General features: G+C 37.5%; 1 pseudogene; it reads right to left on the minus strand.

Moving 5' to 3' along the window:
- LOC110328910 overlaps positions 1-10,357 on the minus strand; it is a 121,984-nt pseudogene that overhangs the window by 5,630 nt on the left and 105,997 nt on the right.

Below are 10,357 nucleotides of genomic sequence, written 5' to 3' on the forward strand. Positions count from 1 at the left end.
CTGGCTGTCCTGGAGCTCACTCTGTAGACCAGGCTGGCCTTGAACTCAGAAATCCGCCTGCCTCTGCCTCCCGAGTGCTGGGATTAAAGGTGTGCACCACCACGCCCGGCTTAAAATAATTTTTGACCTGTAAAGCCTCAGGGTTAAAGAGATTGGTTACAAAAATATCAAATGAAAATTGAAGAGATGATGTATAGATTTATTTAATAAATAGTTCATTTGAATCCCCAGCCTAGCATATTCTACTAGAAATAAAATGTTAGTAACATAATTAAAAATTTTCCATAACAAAAATAATTTGAATATAACAACAAACTAAATAATTTTTCTTTATTTAGTTGAGTATTGCTCTTTCCATGTCTTTGAAGAATTGTGTTGGAATTTTGATAGGAATTGCATTGAATCTGCAGATTTCTTTTGGTAGGATGGCCATTTTTACTATGGTAGTCCTACCAATCCATGAACATGGGAGATTTTTTCATTTTCTGAGTTCTTCTATTTTTTTTTTTTTGAGAGCCTTGAAGTTCTTGTCATACAGAACTTTCACTTGTTTTCTTTGAGTTATCCCAAGGTATTTTATAATATTTGTGACTATCAAGAGGGTATTGTTTCCCTATTTTCTTTCTCAGCCCATTTATTTTTAGTATGGAGAAAGGTTACTGATTTCTTTGAGTTAATTTTAAATCTGGCCACTTTGCTCAAATTGTTTATCAGTTGGAGTTCTATGGTAGAATTTTTGGGGTTGCTTATGTATGCTATCATATCACCTGCAAATAGTAATGTCTTGACTTCTTTGTCAATCTGTATTCCCTTGCTCTCCTTTTCTTGTCCTATTACTGTAGCCAGAACTTTGAGTACTATATTGAATAGATACAGAGAGAACCCTATTGTCTTATTTCTCTAACTAAAACTTCAAGTACTATATTGAATAGATATGGAGTGTGAACAACTGTCCCTTTTTACTACTTAGTAGAATTAAGTGGAGTTTCTCTCCACTTAATTTTATGGTGCATGCCTTGTATTAGTTAGGGTTTTACTGCTGTAAACAGACACCATGACCAAGGCAAGTCTTATAAAAACAACATTTAATTGGGGCTGGCTTACAGGTTCAGAGGTTCAGTCCATTATCATCAAGGCAGGAGCATGGCAGTATCCAGGAAGCCATGGTGCAGGAGGAGCTGAGAGTTCTACATCTTCATCCAAAGGCTGCTACTGGAAGACTGACTTCCAGGCAACTGGGGTGAGAGTCTTAAGCCCACACCCACAGTGACACACCTATTCCAACCAGGCCACACCCCCAGATGGTGCCACTCCCTGGTCTAAGAATATACAAACCATTACATGCCTGAATCTTTGATCCATTCCAGATTCTCAAATTCTTGTCCCAATGCTTGCAAAACAAATATTCTTGCGTATTAGATCATGTCTTCAGCCATCATATGTCTCCTTTTGTAATAAAGATGTACAACAAATAGCAATGAGAACGTTCCACATGCAACAAAAGCATTTAAAAATAAATTTGTGTGCTTGAGAAGTCAAGCTCAAGTATTACTGGGACAATTATAGAGAGGTTGCAGAGAGAGAAACAAGCTAGACACAGGTGAAGACAGAAATGAGGAGTCAGAATCAGAAGAAGCCAGAAAATTAAAACAGATTCCTAAATTTAGTATGTGGCCAGAGTACTACAGTCAGAGACCAAGAAAGAAGTTAGATAGATTTAGTCAATTTGGAGACGAGTTTAAGTCAGAATAACTGAGTTGGATAAGCCAGCTGGAGTTCAGAAAAAAACAAGAAAGGGTAAGTTCCAGATTCAGTCTCTGCCTGGAGTCGACCCTGTGCCACAACTCTCCATAACCAAATCCAGTCTGGAAAGAGCAGTTCTCCCAAGAGTGCTGACACACCTGAGAGTATATGTGAGACCACCACTTCCGCTCAAATATATAGTCCAAGAGGGACCTGTCCAGAAATCTCAGGACACAGGATCTGAGGAGTAGCCAGAGACAGGATCCTTCCTGTTTCCATTTGTAACTGGAGCTGACCATATGCCACAGATCTCTATACCCAGATCCTGCCAGGAGATAGCTGGTCTTCCAGGAATGCTCACACAGGCTTCCAGGAGGAACACAACACAGTCAGAGACAGAAACACCAGCTTACTCCATAGATAACCAAACGATGAGAGGCAAGTGCAAGAACATAAGCAACAGAAACCAAGACTACTTGGAATCATCAGAACCCAATTCTCTAACCACAGCAAGCCCTAGATACCTCAATACACCACCATACTACTATACCACTCCTGGGCATATACCCAAAAGATTCTACAACATATAACAAACACAAATACTCCACTATGTTCATAGCTGCTTTATTTATAATAGTCAAAAGTTGGAAAGAACCCAGATGTCCCTCAACAGAGGAGTGGATACAGAAAATGTGGTACATTTACACAAAGGAGTACTACTCAGCTATTAAAAACAATGACTTCATGAAATTTTCAGGCAAATGGATGGATCTAGGAAATATGATCATGAGTGAAATAATTCAGTCACAAAAGAACACACATGGTATGTACTCATTGATGATTAGATATTAGGTAAAGAGCATGTAATTCTCATGATACAACTCACGAACCACATGAAACTCAAGAGGAAGGAAGATGAAGGGGTGTACACTATGGTCATACTTAGAAGGGGGAGTGATATAATTAAGGGAAGTAGATGGTGGAAGGGACTTGGGAGGAAGAAAGGAGGTAGAGGGGAAACAGCAGGGCAGAATCAAGTATGGGAGGAGATGGAGATGTACAGAGGGTTGAGAAATTGAACAGAGGTGTGTAGCAATGGGAGAAGGGGAACTGGGGTACGACAGCAATAAGAAAGTCCCAGATGCCAGGAAAGCAAGAGCCTTCCAGGACCCCACAGGGATGACATTAGATGAAATACCCTACAAAGGAGAGAGAGAATCTGTCAAGACCTTATCCAGAGTTTATACGTGACCCACTGGTTGAGGGATAGGGCCACCAACCTATCTCCAAAATTTTAACCCAGAATTGCTCCTGTCTAAAGTAAATACAGGGACAAAGAGTGGAGCAGAGACTGAAGAAAAGGCCATCCAGAGACTGCTCCACCTGGGGATCCATCCCATATGCAGACACCAAACCCAGACACTATTGCTGATGCCAAATAGTGCTTTTTGATGGGAGCCTGATACAGATGTGTCCTGAGAAGCCCTGCCAGATCCTGACCAATACAGATGCAGATGCTCTCAGCCAACCATCTGACTGAGCACAGAAATCCTAATGGAGGAGTTAGAGGAAGGCTCGAAGGAGCTGAGGGACATTTTCCAGCATCAATGGGAGGGGAGCATCCTTTGGTCCTGTGAAGGCTTGATGCTCCAGTGTAGAGGAATGCTAGGGCAGTGAGGCAGGAGTGGGTGGTTGGGTTAGAGAGTACCCTCATAGAAGCAGGATAAGGAAGATGATATAGGGGGTTTACAGAGGAGAAACCAGGAAAGGTGATAACATTTGAAATATAAATAAATAAAATATATAATTAAAAAAGAGCCAAGCATACTATAATAACTAAATTAGTAAATCAAGGTATTTCTTTCACAAATCCCTAGGTCATTCTTCAAGATGCTCACAATTTAACTGAATAAGCTCCAGAGTTTCTGAAAATTTGGAGATAAATCTAATCTAATATTTGTAGATCTATGGTCAAGTCTCTATTTAGTATTTTTAAGTAGTAAATGAGACAGAACTAAAAGAAATTTTTTTGTCATAAGAATTATATTTTTCTTCTTGAACCTCTTGCCCATATGTCATGAAGGTTTACTCAACACCAACCTTGTCTTCCACCTTATGAACAGGTTCACAGTATAAGGTCTTCAATTATATGGCAGCCATAATTTTCAAAATAGCATTCAAATGTAGTATAAATTATAAAAAAAATACTTACTTCAGAATTAAGCCTATTTTCACATATGAATTTATTTTATGCAAATTGTTTTACAGCTTTAAAAGGTGTCCAATATTTCAGGAAAAGCAATATCAATCAACCAGATCCCCCAGAGCTCCCAGGGACTAAACCACCAACCAAAGAGTACCAATGGAGGGACCCATGGCTCCACCTGCATATGTAGCAGAGGATATCCCTGTCTGGCATCAGTGGGAAGAGATGCCTTTGTTGCTTTGAAAGCTGGATTCCCCAGTGGAGGGGAATGCCAGGGCAGGGAGGTGGGAGTGGCTGGGTAGGAAGGGGGAACGCCCTCATAGAAGCAGGGAGAGGGAGGATCTTATTGAAGCTGCTTAAAAATAAATGATCACTGAATAATACCAGACTTCACATCTTAGTTTTTTTTTTTTTTAACAAAGTTTTCCCAGTTAGGATGGTTATTTAAGTATTTAATTAATTCATAGCCTCTCTAAAATGTCACAATCATGGATTCACGATGTATATTTGTGACATTTTGGATACCTTTAAGACTTGGGAAAATGGCTTTCTTATTAATGATGTTGGAAACTTTCCTGTGTATTTTCTCCCTATCTTTTTACTAAAAGTGTATAATTAAGCTCCCTTTAGGTCAACTCTTTCATCTCTGTTGACTTGATCCTTGGTGTGTTTCACTTTGCTTTCATTGATTTCTACTCTGGATTTTGTTTCCTTTTCCCTCGTTACATTTGATGTTCTTGTTTGTTTGTTTGTTTCTTAAAATAGAAGTTTACATCATTGATTTTTTTTCTGTCCTTCCAGTTTTGTATATAAAATTAAAAACATCAACTTCTCAGTGTACTTTTTGAATTTTAGTCTTCAGGAAAGAATATGCAATTGCTTCTTGGCTATTTGTTCATATAGTTTTAAAACTTTAGATTATAATTATGTTTTCTCTTTCCTTTTTCTCCCTCCAATCACTCCCTTATAAGTCTCCTTGCTACATTTCAAATCCATGTTCTCTTTCTTCACTAATTCTTACTGCATGCATCTATATATCTTTATCTCTATAGATAGATAGATAGACAGATAGATAAATATACATGTATAAACATTGCTTAATATAGTGTCCTCAGTCCATTTAATGTTATTGTTCTATGATTTTAGAACTAATAATTTTGTGCTAGACAACCAGTTCATGTATTGTTCCCTGGGGAAGACCATTTGTCCTGCTTCTAGCCTTTCTCTGTTATCTGTAGTTCTTTGTGTGAGGTTGATCCCTTGAGATATTTCTCCATCTACAGTGACATATCCATAGTGTCTGTGTTCATCTCATATAAGGTATTTTTTATATTATATTGCATTCAAAATTCTACTTTGGAGCAAGAGAGATCATTCTATTGATAAACTGCCAACCTCAATGGCAGGAGGACCTGAGTTTGGAGTTCCATCACCTACTTCAAACCAAGGCAGTGTGGCTCAATTCTTTAACCTTCAAACACAGCACTGGCCTAGAGACAGATCAATTTGTGGCGCTCCCTGTCCATCTAGGCCAGGCAGCTGCTGCAGTGATCTTGGATAAGCAAGTGATTCTGCCTTAGAAAAATGATGTGAGAGTAACGGAGAAAGAATCCCTGGTCAAAGCCTTCACAGTCACTGGCAAACCTACATCCCCCCCCCCCACACACACACTTACATAGAATTCACTGATATACATACATATCTACATATACACACACACCAAAACACACATTCACATCATATATATATATATATATATATATATATATATATATATATATGCATGCATACATACATACATACACTGTGATGGTTTGTATATGCTTGGCCCAGGGGGTGGTATTATTAGAGAGTGTGGTCCTGTTGGAGTAGGTGTATCACTGTGGGCATGGGCTTTGTTCTAGCTTTCTGGAAGCAGTATTATGTCTGCTAGAAGCCTTCAGATGAAGAGGTAAAGCTTTCAGCTCCTCATGCACGATGCCTGCCTAGATGCAGCCATGGTCCCACCTTAGTGATGATGGACTGAACCTCTGAACCTGTAAGCCAGCCACAATTAAATGTTGCCCTTATGAGAGTTGCCTTGGTCATGGTGTCTGTTCACAACAGTAAAACCCTTACTAAGACCCCCACCTAAATATGCAAACACAGCTATATACACTCATACATACATAGGTGTACACACACACATAGAAACATTCAACTTTGAATCCCTTCAAACTCATTACATAGATTAATATATCTTTAATCCTATAACCCCCCCAAAAATTGTGCTATATTTAACACCTTGTTTCATTTTAACTCAACTATTTAAAATTATTTTAAAAACAAGAATTTTATTATTTGGGGATTACTTAACATTTGGTTTGTTGAAGAATTTGCTCAATTTTCATGATCATCCCATATGCCTATGAAAATATTGACAGTGAATTTTAGTGTAACAGATACCTTGAATACCTATTAGTTCAAATCTGACCACCAGTTTATTTACATATTTTATATATACACTGGTATTTGTATCTAGTTGTATGAGTTGTTAAGAAAAATGTGTTTTACTTCTGTTATGTAATGAATGTATTTTCATCATGATTAACTTTTATTTAATATTATTTTTAAGTTTATTATTGGTAATACATATAAGCATATACTTTATTTTTTTAGATATTTTCTTTATTTACATTTCTAATGTTATCTCCTTTCCTAGTTTCCCCTCTGAAAATTCCCTATCCCCACCCTTTTCCCCCTGCTCCCCAACCCAACCACTCCCATATAAGTATATACTTACAGATATCAAAAAGAGATTTTTATGGGGAGTATAAGAGGGAATCATCAGCGTAATAACAAGATGTGTTTAGAAATCATGTAATATAAACAAGCTTCACTTCAAAATACAGTTTATAACCAAATAATTTGATTTGAATCTCAAAAACGTTTGATTGAGACAATACACGAAATCTACAAATTATAACAATACAAAAAAAAAACTGTTTCTACATTAGGTTTCATTCACTAAATAAATAAATTTAAAAATGAATAAATGACATAATATTGATCAATGGATTTAAACATCTTCAATAAATGTACACTCATAAGGAAAGGAAGCATAATAGCAAAACAGATCAGTGTCATCCATCATCAGTAACACTGATGGAACAACAAAGGAAAATTCCTAATGTCAGGAAACTGGAAAAGATAGACTGTTAGGGTAATTATTTGTCATCTTCAGAAGCTGAACACATGCAAACCCTTTATCTGCATACGTGTATGCATAGTTATACGTAAAATAAATTCATGATATATGCAATTAAAAAGACAATAAATACACTAATCTAACAGCCCTATTTTCTTACCATCCAAATCTAGCTTAATACCAACTGTAATGCCAGTGTTAATTGTAAGCTTGACAGACTCTGGCATTATCTTGAAGATAAGGTCCTAGAAATCCTGAGGACGGTTTATTTGTGTGGGGGTATGGGTCTGTGATATTTTATTGATTACATTAACTAGGGTGGAAAGATTCACATGAAAAGTGAGCTGTCATATTTCCTGGGTTTAAGTTCTGGACTTTACAAAAGGAAAAAAAGTGTAGCTGAGCATAGACATGAATTGTTCTCTGCTTTCTGACTTGATGTACAACTGGCCAGAATTTCAAGCTCCTGTTACTTTAAGTTTCCAACACAGTGGACTCTATCCTGAACTGTGAGGTAAAATTAATTGATTATTCACCCTAGGTGCTCTGGTAACTACACAGAACAGTAACTGGAAAATTTATAAAGGCTATTGGAGATGGAAGATGCCAAGGAATGAAGACCTTAGTAATGAAGCACCACAGGACTGAGGCGTCACAGGACTAAAGCAAGTCAGGGTTCGTGGAGATTGTGGGAACAGCCCCATGCCTGCACAGGTTCAAGGCAGATGTGCTGCTAGCACTAAGAAGCTATCTCCACTTGATAACTGGTTGTGATAGAAAAACTTAATTTTCTACACAGCCTCACTGTATGTACCAACCATATTTAAGAAGCAACAAAAAGTGAAACCAATGGTATTTTTGGAGATATTTTGTCTCATCATGCTTTGTTTGAGAACTGTTTAATTTATTTTATACATGCCTTATGGTTTATGGTTTTTGCAGTTTTTTGTTCTGTTTCTCATAACTGGTGTGTGTTTGTTTTTATTGTGTTTTCGTTCATTTTTTTTTATTTTTTGTTTTTTTTAATTGCTTGTGTACTAGAGAGAGAGGGGGAGGTAGGGAGAGAGAGAGAGAGAGAGAGAGAGAGAGAGGAGAGAGAGGAGAGAGAGAGAGAAGTTGAAGAATCTGAGAGGAGGGAATTGAGCAAAAGTAATAATGAGAATATACTGTATAAACAAAAAGATTTTCAATAAACTGTAACTCATTCTTCTAAGTTGGAATTTGTAAACACATTTTATCACAGCATCAAGAATAGAAAGAAAAGCACCTATCAACAATTGAATTTGTAAATAAAAATGTGAATGCTTTACAATGAAACTCCACACAGCATAACTGTCAGCAATGGGAATAAAGGATTGGTTGAATTTACCAGTGAAATGTTAATGGCAAAGAATCAGACAGAGACATATCTATATCATATCTATATGAATATAAGGATATAGTTAATTAACTATATAAACTTTGGTTGTTATCTCTCCTCAGTTTTAACATATGTATAACATAATTGTGTGTGTTTCTCGGCTGACCTTGAACTCAGAAATCTGCCTCCCTCTGCCTCTCAAGTTCTGGGATTAAAGGCATATACCACCACTTCCCTGCTTACAGTTTTTTAATCATGAGCGTTGAGCCACATTGTTTTGGGAGAATCAGTACATTATGTTAGTGGGTTTGGAGGGAGGAAAGTGGAGGAAAGAAATGATGTAATTAAAATATATTCTCAAAAAGGAATAAAAAGTCTATCTATTCACATCAGTGTCCGTAATATTAAAGATGGAAAGTGATCAGAGTTCCCAGAGTCCTCTTCAAAGGCATGCCCCTATGACCTGAAGACATTGCTCTAGGGCTCAGTTCTTTACAGACCCATAAGTTCCCAACAGTGTCAACCTGCAGAACAAACTAGCAACACTTTGCCCTTCAGCAGATATTTAAGATCAAAACTTTAACATTTGACACAGGGCAACTATATTTGAGGTCAAGGCTGTAGTGATGCTTTGTATAAACAGGGGCAGGAAAGAACAGAGAATGACATGTTAATAGTATATTTATATATCCAGAATCTGACACCTGACTGGGATTTTCACAGGCATGTTCAGCATTTTACATACTTAATGGGATATAAAAAACAGTTAAGTGCAAGAACATGCGGTATCAAATATGAAAACAGAATCTGCAAAAACAATTAACTAGTACTGTGTTAAATCATTGTTTGCAAAGGTAAGGGTTATTTTTTCAGGTATTTGAATTGATAGTGATGAGAAATAAATTTTAAAAGTTATTTTGAACATAAAGTTGGCAGTACCTAACTTTAATTTACAGCTGTAATATACAAAAAAAAAAAAAAAAAAGAATTTATATTTGCACTTCAGTTGAGCCCTGTTGTTGAACTATGGAAGGCTGAAAGAAGCTAAAGTGTAGGACCAGTGGTTGCAATTAATCTGAACCTCCCGGGATGTCTCAAACACTGGACCACCAAACAGGCAGCATACACCAGCTGAGATGAGGCCCCCAACACACATACAGCAGAGGACTGCTGGGTCTGTGTTCATTCAGAGATGATGTACCTAACCCTAAAGAGATTGGAGGCCGCATGGAGTTTAGCGTCCAGGTGGGGTGGGGTGGGGTGGGGGTAGGGACATCCACTTGGAGACATGGGGTGGGGAGGAGGTATGGGATGTAGAGGGTGGACAGAGGGTGGAGAATAAAATATGGGGTGTAAAATAATTATTTAATTAAAAATACAGGTATATACTAAAATTAGGAATAAAATTCTCTCATAAATGACAGTGCAAAAATATTTGTATTAATTTTGCTCCTCTAAAGTTTCATATGTGTATATAGTATGTTCTAAGTAATTTTCCTAATCCTCACTCTTTTTAAATATCTTATATAAAGCAATTTATTAAAAGAAATTAAAATGAGAAGTCCTGTTATAGACTGGGTCATTGTGAGCTCCTTACCTGAAGGTGTTATTAGAGGGGATGGGCTAACCCTCACAGACATGCCAGTCTTTATCCCTGTGTGTGCAACAGCCCTGAAGGTGGGTGTCCTAGTCAGGGTTTCTGTTCCTGCACAAACATCATGACCAAGAAGCAAGTTGGGGAGGAAAGGGTTTATTCAGCTTACACTTCCATACTGCTGTTCATCACCAAAGGATGCAGGACTGGAACTCAAGCAGGTCAGAAAGCAGGAGCTGATGCAGAAGCCATGGAAGGATGTTCTTT

The sequence above is a fragment of the Mus pahari genome, chromosome 11 (assembly GCF_900095145.1).
Source record: "Mus pahari chromosome 11, PAHARI_EIJ_v1.1, whole genome shotgun sequence".
Lineage (NCBI taxonomy): Eukaryota > Metazoa > Chordata > Mammalia > Rodentia > Muridae > Mus > Mus pahari.